This window comes from Nansenia antarctica, assembly GCF_963989245.1.
Source record: "Nansenia antarctica genome assembly, chromosome: 12".
In the NCBI taxonomy this organism is placed as follows: Eukaryota; Metazoa; Chordata; class Actinopteri; order Argentiniformes; family Microstomatidae; genus Nansenia; species Nansenia antarctica.
In genome coordinates this window covers 24,986,184-25,000,818 of record NC_137682.1, presented here as the reverse complement: position 1 = coordinate 25,000,818, position 14,635 = coordinate 24,986,184, and positions in this window count along the sequence as shown.

Sequence of the window (14,635 nt, the reverse complement as noted above, 5' to 3'; positions counted from 1 at the left end):
ACATTGTGTGCAGTGTAATTAATCAAACATGGGGAATCGAATGTCTAGGACAGCAAATTGTGAAAAACGGATTATTAAGTACAAGTCGGTTAGGGACTTGCCACGAGGGGAAAAGAAATCTATTAAGAAACTATTGGAAATTGATCCACACATAATTGATATTCCGATAAAATACACTGATACAGTGACACCAAAAGGATGGATTTTACTTAAATTAGGACCATTCTATGCAGAACCGTTTCTAACAAAGATTGCGGAATGGAGTGACGATAATTTCCCAAGTATCGGGAGTTTTGAAAAGAATAAACTAAAGATTATTGATGAATATTTGATATCAAACAAAAGCATTTGCGACCCATTATGGGATATTGATTACATGAAAGAAGTCTATCAAGCATGGGTAATAATGTCTAATCAATGGCCTGGTAATATTGTCAGAAAAAAGGAACACAATAGGTTTAACCCTATACCCAAGGTAAAGGAGATACAGAGCGTGTCTTCTCCTGTACAGCCGGAACAGGCGGAGCAGTCTGTGATACGCAGCGTGGTCCGGGTGCAGGCACCATTGTTAAATATAGAGGAGAAAGTACTGTATAAACCATTAACCCTGAATGACGTATCTGCAATCATAGTCGACGCACCCAGACCCTTGATTAACCCAAAAGGATTCATAAATTGGTATGAAACAATGTTGCTACATGGTAATTTGAATGGCACGGATTTAAGATACATTCTGATCACGTTAATGCCAGATGTTGAAATTGATACTTTGATAAATGCTTGTGAAACTTTGAATGAAGATAATGATGGGCCATGTAGAGGTAATACAATTAATGAACGATTCCCATGGTTTAATAAACAACACAAAGTGACTCACATTGAACAATTAACTAAATTTCTAAACGAACATGCTAGCCAAAACCGTGATATCTCACAGATTCTGAACTGTAAACGTAAGCCTAATGAAACAATGTCTGACTTTGTAATCAGATTCCAAAACACCTGGAGAGAGAAGGCGAATTTGGAATTAGATGACAAACCTAACGCATTCTTTACAAATATGATTCTAGATGGTATTGGAGACGATGCGAAAAACTTCAAATTATCGACACCAGACATTTTCTCAATGACACCAGCATTGATTGAAAAACGAATAAGGGAATTAGAAGCTTTGGGATTGTTTAATAAGCGATACCAACCACAAGTCTTGGAGCTGGCGCAATACGCGGACCTAGAGGGTTGGAATGAATACTAAGCATTATGGGTAATGAAGTCTTACGTGAAGCATGTCGAGTGATAGAGTTATAGGGAAATCATTGAATTAAGTAATAATAATCCTTGTATTGATTAACATATTGTAAACAAATGATAAAGAGTGAAATGAATAACTATTGTATTTTCAGGACAAGCTAAATAGCTTAGCACAAACAGCAAAAGGTGGTAAGAGACACGAGTGCACTTGTGCTCCACAACGCTGCACCAGGGACGACGCTCTGAAACAACACTATTAATAGAACTGCCCTTGCAAACAAGACGCAGCTCGGTGACACAGACACGCAGAGAACACATAGAAGTGTTAGACATGAAAATGTAGTTGTCTCTTATTGTAATTATCATACAATTCTGCATTGACTCAGTAAACGTAACATTTGAATTTACTTAGTAAACAGAGACATGCATTGATGACTGTTGATGTTCACACAAGCAAAGAGGAATATGTGACATTTTGATTGATGAATAATCCCGAACGGACAACACAACTCTTGCCAATTCTATCTCCTGACAGACCAAGAAAAAAAAAACTGAGCGACGGACTGAAAACGGGGGCGTTGCTGAGGGCCAATCTAACAGAAGTGGGGGCTGAAATGACAGTGAACGATTGACGGATGAGAGAAAGGGGAAACCAAATAATAATTCTCTGTGTAACTGTAAACGAAAATGTTGTTTTTCTGTTTGGAAGCGGAAACATGATAATGACATGACAGACTACAGACTTTGATAAAGCAATTACACATACGAATATGACAGTACTTCACAATCAACAGTGTTAATCGGCCAACAGCTGAATGCACGAGCATTACACATTGATGCAACATTTATGATAAAGAACCATTCACACTGACTCAAGAGTGTCTCTGATAAATCTACTAAAACCGACGGGTGATTGACTGAGAAATATTTGACTATAAGAGAGGGATAGAACATTTAAATGTTCACAGCAAATTTACACCTTAATGCAAAATAAGCTCATAGTGTACATAGACCAACGGGGAAGTATTCAAGCCATCAGTAACGATTGTGATCAGAATTTTTAACATACGGGTAGAATAGAACCTATCTACCTCATTAAAAGTATGCTTATGGGAATTGACTCAGATTGCACATTGACAGTAAATAAACTAAGTATTGAAGAACTGATTTGGATATTAAAGGGACGGTTCACGGTTTTTCACAACACACGTCCTAGTTTGAATACCCATGGCATGAACTTCAAATGACAAATCCTTTTGTTTCCTCTAGGAGCATTGATGAAGGACGAGTTAACCATTTTGAGAGAAACTAAATGTCTGTCTACCTGTACTTAACGATTGTGCAATCCCTGTATCTAAAAATGTCTCAGCAGGCAAGTGCATAACTCACTAGATGGGGGGGACCACAGGGGGCCCAACCCACTCTCAACTCTGACGATGAGAACCAAGCAAAGGGGAAAACACGTATTATGACAAACGATTACTGATGCCAGGACCATAATGATGATTATCTCTGCTATTAACAATTATTCTTGATGTTGTTGTGAATTAAGATTGAAACTAGGACAAGAGATACCGGACAGACGATGCGTGACGGGAGACACCATGTGATCCTGGCCTCATTGTGCATAAGATGGATGGCCACAATTCTATCGGTTCTGTATACGCTCTGGGTGTTAACTAACGAAACAGACTTTACTTTAACTGAAGACTCTGACACTAATCTTGTTCGCATGCGTCGTGACATCCAGGGAGTTAAACCAAATAGCGCACTAGACTCAGTTGCAGGAGTTTGCCAGTTTGTTGACAATTGTTGTACGTATTCACCACAACAGGAGTAAACCTTTAAGATCAGACAATGGGGACATAGAACAATAGGGGAGAGAAAAGTAGGGGGTAAGGATTTAGAGTTTCAATAACACTGTTAAAATATTTGAGCAAGCAGCATGAGGGTGAATGAAATAATTTCTACTGTGAGTCTCTCAATAACACAGCAACAAGACAAGAGGACACAAGGCGAAAGAAAACAATGGTCCACCAGCGTCTCAGATAGTGCCTCATTGCGACCGGAAAAGCATGATGGGCCCTCTGTTGAAGATCGACCTAGGATATCGAAGACACCTAAAGAAAAGGATTGACGATATCCCTATTTGTTAAAAATGTATAATTATGTAACAAACTATGGAAAAACATGTGATTTGAATTAATGATGGAAATGATACCTACTTCATTTGTAATGAGTAGTTAGACATAGCAATGAGAAACCTATTTGGATATTTTCTCCTTTAAACAACAAAGGTTTTTATCCAAAGAAGGTGATTATTCATCAGAGTAGTTTTAACCACAAAGTGACCTTTTACTCATGCCAAGTCAATTGTGGAGTGAGATGTTTGTTCACTTTGTCAGGCCACATGACTGGGAACTTGCATTTGTCCATGGGAAAAGTCATTTAAAGACAGTTCCGGGGGAGGAATGCAGGATCTCAACCATGGGGAAAGAAAGAGAAATAATTAAAGTTACTGTCCATTAGAGAAGACAAAAAAGAGTGGGCTGATAGGATGCATTTTATCATTGTGCTTAGGTAACCTTAATCATTAGTGATTATCAGCAAATTGTAACATCTGACTATTGAGAAATGAGCCAACCTCTCTTGCTGTATCAGCACGGGACTGCAAACTCTCTGTCTGTAACTGGACCTGAGCCAAATATAGAAGTGGGGACCAGTTGGGATCTAAGGACAGGGGAGCCTTGTGGTGGTCAGCCAGGTGGTAGACTTATATGGGTACTGGGGTCAATAGATCAGTATATTTGGGAACGAACGGTCAGCTGACTGAGAGTCAGGTAACTGGTGACCGGAACAAACAAACCGTTATGGTAGGGAAGCAGAGGCAAGCTAGCTTCTAACTTTAGTATGTAAACATGTATGACGGGTGACAGATGATTGGCAAGGGACAGCTGTTTCCGGTGTCAGCGGAAATCTAGCATATAAGGCCACTGCAAAATGTCATTCGGGACGAGTCTCTCACCGTTGCTTGCCGTGTATTGAGAGGCTGGTCCAGCGCTGTGTAATGGATTAAACTTTATCTTAATTGTCTATCTCGAGCATTAATTAATTATCATAAGGAAGCAACACCTCTCGGTCTCCGCATTCATCTGACATTCATCATCTTATCACCCATTCAGTGTTTGAGGTGAACCAACATTCAAATACGCCTGTCGTGTTCAATCTTTCTCTGATTTAAATGTATGACACATCATTTGAAAGCTTACAATCTGTAGTTTAAGCATGTGTAAAAACTGAAAAAGTACGTTGCACATTTCACCAGGAGCTGTCACATATTGGTTGTTGGTTATAATTGTATAGCCTATTGGTTGTTTTCTGGTGTTGTTTTGCTCTGTTTGTAGTCTACTTGATGTATTTTTATCAGCTGTTAAATCACCACAGCGGTTAATCCACTAATAGAGATAATAGCAGATTGAAAATGCTTGTAGCTAACTACTCTATATCTCGTGGTTGCAGCTATTGCGAATTGCTATTCACGCGAGTCAGCTGTGAATCACCGCAGGTCCTTGACGCTTGTTGCAAAAATGGATGACGAACGGCTGATACTTGAGGTGGAAAAATATATTTTTTTGACAGTGGAGCAGGTAGAACGTTGACGGTGACAACGCTCAGGTGGAGCTTGGACAACGGGAAGTTGACACAACACCGATGGAGAGGTGACGCAACGCAGTAGGTGGAGCTTGGGCGTAACGCAACCCCAGTCAAACGTTTGACTGCAGTATCTATTCTATGCGCCTTATAATCCGGTGCGCCTTATAATCCGGTGCGCCCTGTATATGAAAACAGTTCTAAAATAGGCCATTCATTGAAGGTGCGCCTTATAATCCGGTGCGCCTTATAGTGCGGAAAATACGGTAGTGTTGTGTACAGACCAGGGTGCGTGACCATGGTCCTAGCATAGATGACTGTTTCTTATGATGACGGGTGGATAGATGATTCCCTTACTTAAACAAATGTATTTCTTGTAAGTCGCTTTGGATAAAGGTGTCTGCTAAATGCCAAAAATGTAAATATAAACTAAGAATTTAGGCTGTTTTGAGAGCAAAGGGAGGCCAGTCTCAGTATAGTGTTGCTAATAAAGTTTTTGGAGTGTAAATGTAACAATCATTAATTGTAACTAAAAACAGCTTTACAAGTTACGGGTTTATGTAATTAGATGATTAGATGATTAGATTAGATGATTAGATTCGTTGCAGGGCCTCCTGGTCTGACACAGTGCAGTTGCCGTCCCACACTGTGATGCGGTTAGGGTTAGGGTTAGGGCAGGGTGGGCAAACCTTTTGGTTCAGGGGCCACAATGAGTTTTAACATTTGACAGAAGGGCCAGTAGCAGATGGATGGTTTGCAGTGTTTGTGTGAACTAATATAAGATATAAGTAAAGAAAACTTACCTTCAATTTCAGTGGGAACAGTGTCGTTGGTCACCCTTTTTTGTCAGTGCATCAAAGTTTGGTGTCAGTTTGGTTGTGGCAATTCTCAGGACAGATCTGAGGTGTTCATCTGTTAACTGGGATCTGTGGCGTGATTTGTTGATGTTCATCACGCTGAACGTCTGCTCACACACGTAGGTAGAGCCAAACAACACCAGCATTCTCTGTGCCATCTCCCTAATGTTTGGAAACTTGGCTTCGCTTAGTGAAGCATAAAACTCATTCAGTTTAAGGGAGTTGAACTTCTCCTTTAAGACAGAGTCACATTGAAGATCAATGCGGTGCTGTTTCATAGTCTTGTGACAGGGGACATGACAACAGCTGAAGTAACTTGTAAATGTTTTCTAAATCAGAGAACCGACAGCAGAATTCTCTGTGTCCAGTGATTTGCTGTATTTCTTCGAGGGGCCTCTTTCAGCGTCGCTAGTGTGGGGAAATGAGCTAATCCACAGCAAAGCAAAATCACAAAGCCAATCTGCGTCGCTCAGCTCAGGAAAATCGTCGGCTTTGCTGATTAACTAAAGAAATGAGCTAATCTCCCCTTTGAGCTCCCACACTCGTTGACATACTTTCCCCAAACGTAACCAGCGGACATGAGAGTGGTAAAGCAAGTCTGATGATCAGCATCAGTTCAACTTAATAAATTGACGATGCTGAAGACCCCTCGCTCGTATAAAGTTAACAACTTTTACGACTGGCTTCACTACATGATCAAGCTGCAATACAGACTTACACAGGGCTTCCTGATGGATTATGCAGTGTAGGAAAATTACATCCAGCTCAGGGTTTTCCTCTTTCACCTTATCCTGGATTCATTTCAGCATCCCGACTTTTTTTCCTGTTAAGTTTGGCGCTCCGTCTGTGGTGACATTGGCAAGTTTACACCACGGCAGCTTCAGTCTCTCTGTCATACAAGTCCTCTCCTCGTGTTGTCCCCTTTAGAGATTCCATGGTCAAACATTCCTGTTATCTCAACATTTTCATTAATCCCTCTGATCCCTGCTGAGCAGTGTCTTTTACGTCGTTACTTTCGTCCAGTGCTAACGAATATAACTTTCTACGTGATAAACACATTTTTTCTAATTTGTTTTTGCTCTCTGGACACAAGAGACCTGCTGTCTCTACCATGCATTCTTTCAAAAACTCCCCTTCGGATAAAGGCTTGCTGGATAACTATGGGCTGCCAACCTCTGAGCAGTAGCCGCCCGTTCTTGCGTTGACTGTTTGCTAGCGTAGTTAGCATACTTGGTGGAAAACAGTTTATTGGCAAATACGACATACAGCCTTTGATCGGACTTCGGTGAAAAAATATTTAGCTGTCCTCTCCTCATAAACACTTGGCACTCACTGTCAACTTTTCTTTTCTTTGGTCCACTCATTGTTACAGAAGGGCTCAATGCAGCAAACAGTAGCAAAGGTGAATTAGAGAGGACAGACCAGACTCAGTACAGGTGAGTTAGAGAGGACAGACCAGACTCCATTACAGGTGAGTTAGAGAGGACAGACCAGACTCAGTACAGGTGAGTCAGAGAGGACAGACCAGACTCCATTACAGGTGAGTTAGAGAGGACAGACCAGACTCCATTACAGGTGAGTTAGAGAGGACAGACCAGACTCAGTACAGGTGAGTTAGAGAGGATAGACCAGACTCAGTACAGGTGAATCAGAGAGGACAGACCAGACTCCAGTACAGGTGAGTTAGAGAGGACAGACCAGACTCAGTACAGGTGAGTTAGAGAGGACAGACCAGACTCCATTACAGGTGAGTTAGATAGATAGATAGATACATGGGCGTCACCACCATATATTTTGGGGGGGGCGTGTCCCCCCCACCTTTGAAACAAGGTCGTTTGGACCCCCCCACATTTTCCATCAAAAATATGTTGCATGACTGGTCAGCGTTATTTTCATTGCTTCACAATCAAATCCGTTCCACTTTATGAGTAGGGGATTGCCCATATCCAGAAGTCCACTCCGCGTTTTACTTCTGTTTTTAACACGGCAGCATCAGACACGCACGCAGATTCAAAACATTCAGACTCAGGCAAGACGATATTTAGATCATCCACCAAGATGGATATAAGGAAAAACATTTCTAAGAAGAGAAAAGTAAGTCAAAGTCATCCAAGTTTTCCCGTGAGTGGCCAAACAGCAACATTGCGTTCTCCCAAGGTCAAACACAGCCAGCTTTTCTGATAAGAATGTTAGCACCTTATGAGACATTCTCTGTATTAGCAATAGAATTAGCATAGCCTACTAGCAACCAAATACGAGCTAGATCAGCTATATGGCACTAGCAGTTTTGTTAGGCATTACTAGTGCGGTTAGACATGTTTAAATGCAGAACAGACACAGGCGAAATGTCATCAAAAGCACAGAATGGCGACAAACACCTCACAGTGCTTACCTGTCCTGTCATTATTGCATCTCCTGCCCGTGTTCATTGCCCTGAGCATTTGCACTATTTAATTTGGCCATTGCACCCACCCAAAGAATCAATTTTGCATCTGATTGCTTGAGCTAGGGTTAAAAAATAAGAAGAAAACACCTGTTCCATTTATTTTTCTATTTCTAAAATGCTTGTGATTGTATTTTTTGTATTGATGATTGTATTTCTATGTCAAATGTTCTATTAGAGAAAAACAATATGAACAAGTGCTCAATGCATCCCCATTTCTCCTGATATAGGTGGTTGAGAGTGAGAGTGAGTCAGAGGCAGGGGCAGCAGGCAGGGGCAGTGGAGACAGCTCTAATTCACTCTTTGATTTTTTTTGTTTTGTTATAGTTGTATGTTCTGCAATGCACTGAAGAGGGCTAAGTTTGATTGTAATAGGCTCTGAGTAGCCTAGGTACATATTTTATGTTTCCTCATAACTTTTTATTCAATTTGTTGACTCAAAGTTACCTCATTCTTTTCTTTGATTCTTTTTGAATCTTCATATTTAATAAAGTACCTAAAAAGTGCCACGTGTCAGTGTCAGGCCTCTGTGAGTTAAACCAAAACATAATAGTAGTCAGTAATTGCAGACCATGTCAGCTCCAAGGAAAAACAAAGAAAGAGGGAGATTATTTTGGGTGTAAAACGCACCAGAATGCAGGAAATTGAATCTACTATTTAAAAAAATTCGGGGGGGGGGACCCCCAGACCCCCCGAAAAATAAGTGTCCCCCCCACATTCAAAAAGCTGCTGACGCCCATGGATAGATAGATACTTTATTTATCCCCGTGGGGAAATTCATTTTGCCGCGCCACTCCACTAAAAACCACACATAACAACACAACACAACATAAAGGACAGACAACAACACTGGGCCAGCCATGTACAGTATATAAAAAACAGTGAGATCATGATATAAAAGTGGATTAAAAAGATGGCTATAGTTATTATATTAAAATACTAAAAAGTGATGATGATGATTAAAATAAATAATAAATACAAATACAGGAGCCTTGACCCCGACTGCTACTTTAGTTGCCATTGAACAGTCTTAGTGCAGCCGGGATAAATGATTTTTTATATCGCTCCGTCCGGGAGCGTATCGTAATAAACCGCCCTCTGCGGCGGCTGCTGGTTTGCCCAGCGAGGACATGATGGAGGGGGTGGTTGGGGTTGTCCCTGATGGAAAGCAGCTTACTCCTAGTCCTTCTCTCCACCACCGTCCCCAGAGAGTCCAGGCTCCTTCCCACCACTGAACCCGCCTTTTTTACGAGCTTGTCCAGCCGTCCGGTATCCCTCTTGGTGATGTTTCCCCCCAGCAGACTGCAGCGTAGAAGAGAATGCTGGCCATGACAGACTGGTAAAACATGGCCAGCATCTCTCCACACACTTCAAAAGACCTAAGTCTTCTTAGGAAGTACAGCCTGCTCTGGCCCTTCTTATAAAGTGCCTCTGTGTTGGTGGACCAGTCTAGTTTGTCGTCCAGATGCACCCCCAGGTACTTGTAGGTCTTCACCACCTCGATATCCTCGCCCCGGATGTTAATGGGCAACCGAGGTGGCTTAGACCTACGGAAGTCTATAACTAGCTCCTTGGTCTTGGTTTGATTGAGGAGCAGACCATTCCTCTCGCTCCAGACGCTGAAGGCTCCTATCAGATCCCTGTACTCCCCCTCCCGTCCATCCCTCACGCACGCCACTATGGCTGTATCGTCAGAGTACTTCTGTACGTGGCAGGACTCAGAGTTGTAGTTGAAGTCTGATGTGTACAGGGTGAACAGGAAGGGAGCCAGCACAGTTCCCTGCGGAGCCCCGGTGTTGCTCACTACTGTGTCCGAGACACAGTTCCCCAGCCTGACTGACTGTGGCCGTCCAGTGAGGTAGTCCATGATCCAGGATGTAGTGGAGGGATTAACCCCCATATCTGAAAGCTTCTCTCGGAGTAGAAGAGGCTGGATGGTGTTAAAGGCACTTGAGAAGTCAAAGAACATTATCCTCACCTGACTTCCCGGCTCATCCAGGTAGGAGTAAGCACGATGGAGGAGGATAGACCAGACTCAGTACAGGTGAGTTAGAGAGGACAGACCAGACTCCATTACAGGTGAGTTAGAGAGGACAGACCAGACTCAGTACAGGTGAGTTAGAGAGGACAGACCAGACTCAGTACAGGTGAATCAGAGAGGACAGACCAGACTCCAGTACAGGTGAATCAGAGAGGACAGACCAGACTCAGTACAGGTGAGTTAGAGAGGACAGACCAGACTCAGTACAGGTGAGTCAGAGAGGACAGACCAGACTCCAGTACAGGTGAATCAGAGAGGACAGACCAGACTCAGTACAGGTGAGTTAGAGAGGACAGACCAGACTCCAGTACAGGTGAATCAGAGAGGACAGACCAGACTCAGTACAGGTGAGTTAGAGAGGACAGACCAGACTCCAGTACAGGTGACTCAGAGAGGACAGACCAGACTCCAGTACAGGTCAGTTGTGTCTGGAGTGCGCCATCTAGTGGGTTCAGCTGAGACGCCAGGGTCTTTACTGTCATTTGGAAAATTTTGTACCAATATTCGACGAGCCGGATTAAAAAGCCCAACAGACCGCATATGGCCCGCGGCCCGTAGTTTGCCCATACCTGGGTTAGGGGGAGGAGCCATGCCTGGGTTAGGGGGAGGAGCCATGCCTGGGTTAGAGGGAGGAGCCATGCCTGGGTTAGGGGGAGGAGCCATGCCTGGGTTAGGAGCCATGCCTGGGTTAGGAGCCATGCCTGGGTTAGAGGGAGGAGCCATGCCTGGGTTAGAGGGAGGAGCCATGCCTGGGTTAGGGGGAGGAGCCATGCCTGGGTTAGGGGGAGGAGCCATGCCTGGGTTAGGGGGAGGAGCCATGCCTGGGTTAGAGGGAGGAGCCATGCCTGGGTTAGGGGGAGGAGCCATGCCTGGGTTAGAGGGAGGAGCCAGGCCTGGGTTAGGGGGAGGAGCCATGCCTGGGTTAGGGGGAGGAGCCATGCCTGGGTTAGGGGGAGGAGCCATGCCTGGTCAGCAGGATCGTTGTGATCTCCTGACACCATAAACATTTCTGGGCTTTTATCCTCCTCTCCCCCTAGTCTCCACCCTCCTCTCCATCCTCTCCCCCCTCTCCCCCCTCCTCTCCCTCCTCTTCCCTCCCCTCATCTCCTCCCCCCTCCTCTCCATCCTCTCCACCCTCTCTCCCCTCCTCTCCCTCCTCTTCCCTCCCCTCATCTCCTCCCCCCTCCTCTCCCTCCTCTTCCCTCCCCTCATCTCCTCCCCCCTCCTCTCCCTCCTCTTCCCTCCCTCCCCTCCCTCCCTCCCTCCCTCCCGTCCTCTCAGACACGGTGGGGGAGTCAGGGCTGACTAAGTTCCTGATGTCGGAGGTGTCGCAGCTGCAAAACGCCCTGAAGGAGGAGAGGAGGAGGAGACAGGAGAAGGAGGAGAGGAGGAGGGGGCAGGAGGAGGTCAGGGGTCAACAGCAGGCGCGCGTCCAGCGAATCAGGGTGAAGCGTGAGCGGCTGTGGGAGGAGCTTGGGCAGCTGAGGGAGGATAACTACGGGCTGATGCACGACGTGGCCAAGCTGAGTCAGGAGAAAAACAACGCCCTGATGACCTCCCGCGACCTCCAGATAGAGGTGACCTCTGACCCTGACCTGACCCTGACCTAGCCCTAACCCTGACCTGACCCTGACCTAACCCTGATGACCACCCGCGACCTCCAGATAGAGGTGACCTCTATATACCTGACCTAACCCTAACACTGACCCTAACACTGACCTAACCCTGACCCTGACCTGACCCTAACCCTGACCTAACCCTGACCTAGCCCTAACCCTGATGACCACCCGCGACCTCCAGATAGAGGTGACCTCTATATACCTGACCTAACCTAACACTGACCCTAACACTGACCTAACCCTGACCCTGACCTGACCCTGACCTGACCCTCCAGGTAGAGGTCTGTCTAACCCTGACCCTGACCTGACCCTCCAGGTAGAGGTCTGTCTAACCCTGACCCTGACCTGACCCTGACCTGACCCTCCAGGTAGAGGTCTGTCCAACCCTGACCCTGACCTGACCCTCCAGGTAGAAGACTGTCTAACCCTGACCCTGACCTGAAGCTGACCTGACCCTCCAGGTAGAGGTCTGTCTAACCCTGACCCTGACCTGACCCTCCAGGTAGAGGTCTGTCTAACCCTGACCCTGACCTGACCCTGACCTGACCCTGACCTGACCCTCCAGGTAGAGGTCTGTCTAACCCTGACCCTGACCTGACCCTCCAGGTAGAGGTCTGTCTAACGCTTCGTGCACACCAGGGACCGTGACCCACCGTTCTGGCGCAACCTGGTGGGATGGGCTTGACGTACGTCAACGTGCGATGCAGACGCAACAACACAGCGGGGGAAGTTTGAACAAAAAAAAAAGTTTGATACAGCAACATGCTGATACAGCTACATGTTGATACATATGTAAGGTGAATAGTGAGTTAACATGTTTATTAGTTGTATCCCTTCGTTGTTGTAAAACGTGTTGTTGTTCGCAATGCTATGCTATTGTTATGCTATGTTGTGCTATGAATGGTGTACTAGTTTTCACTGAATAAATCGCGATTTCTTTCAAAGAAGGTAGCAGGTGTGTTTATGTCCATGTCAAAGAGAAGGTACGACTTGTATGACAGTAGTGTGATTAGGACATAAGTTGAGGATATTAGTGTAGTTGTACTTTAGCCTGTGGAGACGCGATAGCATTAGCTCCACACGGATTTAACATTAACAGTAGTCATAGACACTTGTAGTAGTAGTAGTAGTTGTTGTATAAGGTGAATAGTGTGTTAACATGTTTATTAGTTGTATCCCTTCCTTGTTGTAAAACGTGTTGTTGTTGAACATGTCTGTGACTGAGATAGACTAGATACTACGGAGGCTGTTATCATAGTGTTTTTTGATGCTAACGGCGCCATCTTTGCTAGCCTGTGGAGACGCTATGGTAGCATTAGCTCCACACGGATTTAACATGAACAGTAGTACACTACAGTAGTAGTAGTAGTAGTAGTAGTAGTAGTAGTAGTAGTAGTAGTAGTAGTAGTAGTAGTAGTAGTAGTAGTAGTAGTAGTAGTAGTAGTAGTAGTAGTAGTAGTAGTAGTAGTAGTAGTAGTAGTAGTAGTAGTAGTAGTAGTAGTAGTAGTAGTAGTAGTAGTAGTAGTAGTAGTAGTAGTAGTAGTAGTAGTAGTAGTAGTAGTAGTAGTAGTAGTAGTAGTAGTAGTAGTAGTAGTAGTAGTAGTAGTAGTAGTAGTAGTAGTAGTAGTAGTAGTAGTAGTAGTAGTAGTAGTAGTAGTAGTAGTAGTAGTAGTAGTAGTAGTAGTAGTAGTAGTAGTAGTAGTAGTAGTAGTAGTAGTAGTAGTAGTAGTAGTAGTAGTAGTAGTAGTAGTAGTAGTAGTAGTAGTAGTAGTAGTAGTAGTAGTAGTAGTAGTAGTAGTAGTAGTAGTAGTAGTAGTAGTAGTAGTAGTAGTAGTAGTAGTAGTAGTAGTAGTAGTAGTAGTAGTAGTAGTAGTAGTAGTAGTAGTAGTAGTAGTAGTAGTAGTAGTAGTAGTAGTAGTAGTAGTAGTAGTAGTAGTAGTAGTAGTAGTAGTAGTAGTAGTAGTAGTAGTAGTAGTAGTAGTAGTAGTAGTAGTAGTAGTAGTAGTAGTAGTAGTAGTAGTAGTAGTATAAGGTGAATAGTGACTGGTTATTCAGTACCCAGTCTGGAGACGATAGAAAATGAGCTCCTACGTGGGTAACATCATCTCTTATAAGCCCAGGATACATGATAGCCTTTAGCATGTGATTGCAATTTGTTCCTGTTCGCGGATGACTCGGCTCTGCTCGTCTCTGACAGGGACATATTGCAGGTGGAAAAAGCGCTAAGCACTGAACTGAGTAGAATCTGCATCTGGCTAGCTGACAATAAACTATCAATACACCTAGGTAAAACTGAAACCATCCTATACGGATCCCCATCTAAACTCAGAAAGGCTGTAAATTACAAAATAAAAGTGGGTAACATTACTATCACAAGAAAAGAGGATATTACATACCTGGGCTCCATCTTAGAGGCAAATCTTTCCGGAGATAAAATGGCAGCAAAAGTAATCAAAAAAGTTAACCATAGAACTAGATTCTTGTACAGGATATCCTCACTTGTCAGTAAAAACACACTGAGGACCCTATCAGGAGCTCTCATTCAATGTCACTTCGACTATGCCGTAACATCATGGTACTATAGAACCACAAAGGCCCAAAAAACAAGACTCCAGACAGCCCAAAATAAACTGGTTAGGCTTCTGCTAGGCCTCAACCCTAGGACACATCTAACCGCTGCTCATTTTTTGAGCCTGGATTGGCTACGAGTAGTTGACAGAGTGCAGCAGCTTGCACTGGGCCTGGTCTTCAAGATACGCTACACCACAAAGAC